Raw genomic sequence first — 8069 nt, 5'->3', positions numbered from 1 at the left:
AAAAATATTAATCAAGAGCAGATATATTATATACCTAGTGTATAAAACGTGTATTAAACAGGTTGAAAAATGTATCACAGGACATGTACAATGCAATAAAGGAGCAGTTTCAACCTTGTTCCTCCTCATTTTTTCTTCCCGTCCTATACTGTATGTTCATCGTTCGCTATTTCAAAAATTGAATTATACGGTTAGTATTGTATTATATAATATATACTGCAGAGATAATATTATGCATTTTTATGAATACGTTTTCTCTGTAATTTTCGAGTTTAGGTAAGTGATTATTTTTCAAATCAAATATATATTATAAATATATTGTTATTTTAGTTTTTTCATCTTTATTTTGGTATGATTTAGATTATAAATTATTATAGTACCTCCACACCTACTTCAGGTATGTTTTTTTTTTTTAAAGTCGTTACACGGGTGAAATTAATAATTTCTATAATCCCGGATTAGCCCGTTTATGAGTCAATCGGATATCTTATTGAATTGAATGTTATAATACTTAACTTAATGTTTGTTAATTAATAAAGCCTTAAAAAAAAATTGTATTTAAACGACTTATCGTCAGTAATGTATCATTTGGCAGTTGTGTGGGTTTTAATATATTTTAACAATGTTACACTCAATGATGAATTAAACTAGATGTTATTATTAAATAGCAATCTATTTCAGTTAGAAATTAGAAATTTTTTTTAAATATTTCAAATTTTAATCGTATAACGTATATTTATTTCTTTAAACACAATGCTGAAATTAAATATTTTTTTTATTTAAAACGATAAGATCTAAATAATTTACATTTTTGTAAGTACAGTTGACGTTATCAATGTTGCATTTGTTTGAATAATTTATACTTCAATCAATATCCAATATCCATTAAATATAGTGCTATGGTATTACAAAACGATTATAGTGATTATACACTGGTTTATTAAAAATAAAAAAGAAGTTTTTCTTTGAATTTCTCGCTATTAAATATACATACGATTATCGTGTATTATATAATTTTCAGAACCGGCTTTGAGCCATTGTAAATAATATTTAAGTATTTTAAATTTCGAATTTAATTGATTAAACAAAAAAAAAATATATATAAATAATATTCATTTTTTTTTCAACATATCGAATATTTTACGTCATTCCAATCGTTCGGAACCAAGATATAAATCACCGCGCTCAAATGAATAGGTGTTGATACTTGATTTCAACGAAGTATACAGTACTTATAATGTTAGGTATTGTAACAACCGTTACATCATTATTTATAGTTAATAAACATCATATGTACAATATAGGTAAATATTATAGTAGCATATTATTATACACTTTATATACCATGCTGATCTAGATATTAAGTCCCCCCCCGGCTTTGTGCCACATTCAGTATATATTGTAAGGCTATGGCCAAAACCGAATATGTACGAGAACATGAGTTCTCCACGATGACCATCACGCTCACCGGGTCTTCAAGACAGCGCTACATTTTAGTAAGCTGTTTTGTAAGTATGAATAAACTTTTATGTATCAACTATTATTAGACCGATCTTCATTTATTTGTATTATTAAAGATCCTAAATACCTTCTGCTCCCGAGCTCCGGTTAATACAGATTCAAAAGAAACTAACTTCTTCCCTGAATCTTTTATATTTTACGGGTCACCCCCGACCACGTTACAGTATCTTACCACCGGTGACCGCATAATTTTTATTATACCTTAAACATTACGGCTATCTCAATGGTTATCTATTATATCGACAACACTATGAAAAAAGTTGATTATAAAGTTTGAACTTTTCTTGGGCTGGTCGCAAGGAACGAATACAGTAAAGTTGTTGATAGTCCGGTGACATTTTTAGTGCTGGATACGTACTATATTTTCATGTCACTGATTATATTATCAAATAACGATACTATGGAAATGACGCGACATTATGAAACGCTATCATTGAAATTCAAAGGTAAAACCATTTATTCGCCATCATCATGATATGCTATCTTGCTGGTACCTGTATCAAATAAGACATTGTAAAACGGCGTATTTACCATAATCAATTAACATTATTGTCAATTTTTAATACAAAGTAAGTCAATCACAACCATTATCTCTTATGTTTAATGTACATATGCTATACAACGTTACAACACCTAACTACAAATCTAGTATTCAAAGAACAGTGCTGTGAATAATAATGTATTAAATCACTATAATAAGTAATAATTCTTTTATAGTTATAATCTATTACTTAATCATAATGTTTTAATATTTAATATATATAATAATCCATAATTTTTAAGCCAATACAAATTTCTTTTAATTTAAAAAAAATAAGATGTTGGCATATTTTTTAACGTAATTATAAAAAAGTGTAGGCAAGTGAATACTCTCACCGTTGTACACAGTGCACATTAGTTGGTGTTTAGTGGGTCACTGTAATGGATGCGTGTTATTTGATTTTAATAATATATTATTTTATACGAAAAACGATTCCGAGTGGAGATAATCTGTCAGCCTATATCACTAAGTACATTTATTCATGATATATTTTCAGATATCGCTATTAAAGTAATTTATCTTACTGTATTATTATTACGGTAAATTGATTTACTTTTTATCGAAAACTAAATTAAATTTTATTAATAATTAATAAATATAATTTATTCCATATAATACTGTGGTTATTGATTCAAAATCAATACCACTTTACTGTAAAACAATGTAAATAGATTTATAATATAAATATAGATAATAATAATATCTTAAAATAAATCTACATATTATTTTGAAAATGCTGTTGCAAAAAGTAAAATTCATTATATAATATATACAATTCTTTAAGTCCCTTACGAATAATGTTTAAAATAATGAACATCATTATTCATAGTTTAAGTATATAATGTCGTAAGAATTTGAACTTCAAACATTTATAAAAATAATCATCATGATGTATTATTTTAGATTTTTATTTTCATTATGGAATATTGTACTACATTTTTTAAACCTTAGTTATAAAATTTGTATATATTTGTATATATTTAGTAAATGTTCATGATTTTGACGAATTTTGTTAAAATTTGTACTTCAAAGGCATAAAAAAAAAATATGCTTAATATGTATTATTTAATAATTTTTATAAGAAATATAATAATAACTTAAGTATGATTTTTATTACATTTTTAAGAATATTGTCCTTGTAAATAATTTTTATTAACATTTATAGAAAAAATACAATAATTTGAGAACTATTTATTTTACAGGGTAATATGTTGAAAAAATTTGAACTTCAAGTTCAAATATAACATTATTTTATGAATTTACGCTTAACTTTTTTTTATTTCCATTAATGAAAACTTAGATGAACTATGAAAGACTTTGTATTAAATTTTCTAAGTTTTTGAACAAGTGAAAATATTTGTATTCACCTTCATAGAAAAATAAATAAATTGAAATTTTCACTTTTGACTCACCAATAAACACTAGATCTAATTTTCCTCCAAAAACTCCCAAAAAGTTTAGAATTGAAGAATTTTTGCTACACCAAAATGTAAACAAACATAAAAATAAAAATACATACCATTTTAAAATCAATTCGTTCATAAAATTTATGTTTGGTTTAAGTATAGTATCGTTAAAAAAGTTTATAAATTGAAAACAGAATTTTGTTAATAGAAAATATATATATATATATATATATATTTAAATATATTTTATTGTATTAAAATATAAATAATAAATGCTTTATGCTAAACTATAATTATTTATACAGTCAATCAATATTAATTTAAAGTATAAAAATATATTAAATGAAAATATAATCATTAAAAGTAAGTACTGACAGGAACATAAACTGGGCGTATAATAATGCTTCGTTTTGCTTCGCTTGCCTCGGCAGTCGGCACAACCCAATATGTGTATGATTGTTATACATTCGAGAATAATGATAAATCATCGCATTCTATAAAACCGATTCTGAAAGAAGTTCAACTCACTAGTAGTTTCTATATAGTGTTTATAAATGACTACAATAATGACAATTTTAAGTGCTCGTAAAAATAATTTATTGAATACAATAAACTAATAAAGTAATATTGAAGTAAATTATACAAAAATATCCAAATCTAGAAATTGTATTAAAATAAAACTAAAAATTAACTTATCATACACAAATACAATATTATTAATCATAAGATATAATACTTATGTTCCATCATGTATTTTTTTTAAATTCTCAATACTGATATATTGTAAAATATAAAATTCTTGTTTTTATAGTAATTAAAATGATAAATGCTTAAAAAAAATTGTGAAGATATCTTAGATATTATATTTTATGTTTTAGACACACATATTTTATGCCTTGTAATAGGCTACCGCCTATCAAATTATAAACTTGGTTACCAAATTAAGAATATATATAGTTAAAAATATAATATAAGTCTAACAGACGTTAGTAATAAGATTAATTATATTGTAAACAGAATAATAATTACGTTGTAGGGTGATGTACTTTATTTATAAAATCATAATTTTGTTATAAGGTGATGGAGTTTAATTTTATTAATTTATAATATTTTAACTCAACCTTTCATAAAATATTGTGAAACAGAAGATACAAAGATACATGATGAATAATATTATAATACCTACTAACATAGTGGATTTATAAAATTTGAATTTAATGATAAGTCATTGCATACAAAAATAATAATTCTGTATAGAAATAGAGTGTCAATAATTGTAAGAATTATTAATGATACTATAGGTTGAACTAATTTTTGCTAAAAACACATATTAATTATTGTAAAATAATAATAAAGGACTCAATACAACAACTAGGCAAGTGTTAACAGTTTAAAAACATTACTTTTTAACTATTTAAATTAAAGATATTGAGCTTATAGCTTAGTTATTATCAACATTTTTATTTTTTTTTTAAGAACCGATAATTTGATTATTATTGGGTATATAATTTTTTATAATTTTACCTACCATTATTATAAAAATGTGCTTGTACAGAAATACATTGATACCGTGCAGAAGTAATCGCAATACTCGCTAGTACTTTGATCTCAAATACCTATTATATTTTTCAATTGATATAATAATTGTTTAACACATTTTTTTTAAATATAACCCTCAAAATTATTGATACCCTAAACCATTAGATTCCTTCCTAATTGTAAGATGCTTATAATATTATTATTATTATTACATATTTTAAATGGGTAAATTACTAAATTACATGATATAGGTATTCACAATACAATTAAACATACTAGAATATATATTATTTTTAATCCAATAAAATTCAACATAATGTGTAATGTATACAGAGTACAGACTGATTATTGTGCAATCCGTGAAACATAAATAGATCGTTTCAAATGACGAAAACAAAGTATAGTTACATTTGTTTAAGAATTTAATACTCTGAAAAACTGCACATTTAATTATACCTTCTACACTGTCTTTATAAATATACAATAAATTAAATTCGTTCGAAATAGGCTTATAAAACGTGAGTAGGGTAAGAAAAACAATGGGAATCTTTCTTAATAAGTCCGAGCAATCAATCAGCCCGCCAAACAAACCAATTTAAAAGTGACTAAACCTCTAACGTTTTAAATTGTAATCAATATAAGCATTATACACTGTTTTTGGAGAAAAAATATAATTGATGTATGTTTTCGTGGAGCTTTTATTGTTTTGACTCTGTTTTTTTCATTCTATTATGTCCATTCTGGGTTTAATGATGAACGAAATAAAAAAAAAATCGTTTAATTTCAAAGATCCGAACAATTAATTTCGTTAGTCGAAATCAGTAAAACTTTATTATTGTCATTGAAATAATCGCAGAGCGCGTAACGCTGTAGTGGTATCCTCTTATGAAAAATGAATGTTAATATATTATATTTATTTTTTGTTTTTTTTTTTTTTTCTGTCATAACTGAGAAAATGACAAAATTAATCATAACCATGGATTCTAAGGTCGAGGAGAGTTTATTACCACGGTTCATGAACAGACCATTTATGCAAATTAATATTCAGCGCAAGTGGCTTTTGAAAATATTTATGTTATTTGGTTTTAATTTAAATTTGGGTTTTCTTATAAAATTCACCTCGCATAATTTTCAAGATTAACAAAATTCAATTTTTTTTAAGTATCGCGAAAAAAAAATAACAATGTATCAAATGTAATAATGTTAAAACCATCGGAATGGAGAAAATATGTCAGTTATTTGTTCATTAAAGTCGGACGAGTCGTTGAATGTAAATACAATTTTAATCAAATTTCGTCATTATCACTATAACGGTTTCTTCTTTGGGCGTTTGCCGTTCTCGAATGCGTGTTTTTAATGGTCACGTGAACTTGGAATGCATTTTTTTTTATTCTAGAACGCTTGACTCAGTTTTTCCAGCTTTTATACAAATATATTACGATAAAAACACAGGTACAAATCAAATAATTAAATTATGACGAATATTTTTCTGTCAAATTTGTGATAATTTTAACGTGACTTTCTATACCATTTATCGAGAATTATGAAAATACAATTATTATTTAATTATCTCAATCCCGTTTTTAATAATAACATTTATATTAATATTTATGTATACTCAACAATACTTGATACTGTCTTATTGCTGCACTACGTTAAACACTATTTTTAAGAATTTTTAAACCATCAACATTTCTGGTTTCCCAATAAGAATTGTCTGGACTTATTAATCACGTCTTGTATATACTCTGATCACGATAAAGAGGAGACTAGACGAATACAGCTTATTGTATACATTTTGGATGCTAATTTTCGACGAAATTTAGTAGTACTACCAAGCAGGTAGTACACAATTTATTCGCTCGAAGGCTGGTTTTTTCGTTGTTGCTGTATAAATAAATATTATATTATATATTGTCGTAATTTAAGTAGATAATATTTTTTGAATCGATTATTCAATAATTAGGTACATAGTAAAAAAGTTTTAATTAAGAGAGTTTTATTATATTTTAATCATTGCAATTATATCATTTTTTAACATTGTAATGTTTTCAGTTAAAGTATGTGTGTCAGTAATTTTATACGTAAACTGGTCTGTTCAAAAATGATTCAATATTAAAATCAGAACACTTGTTTTTATAAAAATATTCATGAAAAATTCTTAATTATTATGTTACAGAAGTTGTAATTGTAATAAATTCAATTTAATATTTGACGGATGAAAAATCATTTATTGTCTTTGGACGATAAATTTAATTTTTGTATTAAATGAAATACGCGTGCAAAGAAAAAAACTATAAAGATGAGTCGAAGATGTAAAAAATTGAACGCCCCCGGGTGGGCTCGAACCACCAACCTTTCGGTTAACAGCCGAACGCGCTAGCCATTGCGCCACGGAGGCTTGTGTTGATGTGAATTGTTTAAATACTATATAGCTTAATTTACATCAATTTCTGTCATATGAATGCAGTAAGAATTTTTTATATTTAACTTATTTAGCAAAACTATTTTCATTAATTGAAACTGTTTACTAATTACAACCACAACTGTGATAACCACGTGAAATTTAAAAAAAATGTATTATTATCTTATACACAAGTATTCTCAGTGGGGCCCAGTATTTCATTATATAAAATTAAAATTAAATAAATAATTATAATTTATGAAACCTACTTGCTAATTGAGTAGACAGAATACTGCCATACTGCCATATTATACTGATATAGGTTTATAAATTATTTCACCTGTTTTTCGATTGTATTACCTACATACACAAATTATGAAACTGTAATGAGCTCGTGAAGTAAGTACCTAACCTGTCTAATCCTGAACCTGTCCTGAATTATTATTTAAATAAAAACTGTCAAAATTGGTATTGGATTTTTTTCTATTTTTATTGTATATTTAGTATTTACCTGCGGCACTTAACAAATATATTACGTTTTAATACTTTTAAACCATGGAGACAATTCATACTTACAGTAAGCAAATGTAATTATATTATTGAATACTTTTGGTTTTTCTTTCTCGGTAAATATTGCTGGGAAAATATTATTAGGTAT

General features: G+C 25.0%; 1 non-coding gene across 1 annotated transcript; it reads right to left on the bottom strand.

Moving 5' to 3' along the window:
• Window positions 1–7335: 7335 nt before the first annotated feature.
• Trnan-guu lies at window positions 7336–7408 on the bottom strand. Its single transcript has one exon. It is a non-coding gene; the product is annotated as a tRNA-Asn (tRNA).
• Window positions 7409–8069: the final 661 nt, after the last annotated feature.

The sequence above is a fragment of the Rhopalosiphum maidis genome, chromosome 3 (genome assembly GCF_003676215.2).
Source record: "Rhopalosiphum maidis isolate BTI-1 chromosome 3, ASM367621v3, whole genome shotgun sequence".
NCBI lineage: Eukaryota > Metazoa > Arthropoda > Insecta > Hemiptera > Aphididae > Rhopalosiphum > Rhopalosiphum maidis.
The sequence above is the reverse complement of the archived record's forward strand: the minus strand, read 5'-3'. Positions and strand labels throughout refer to the sequence as shown.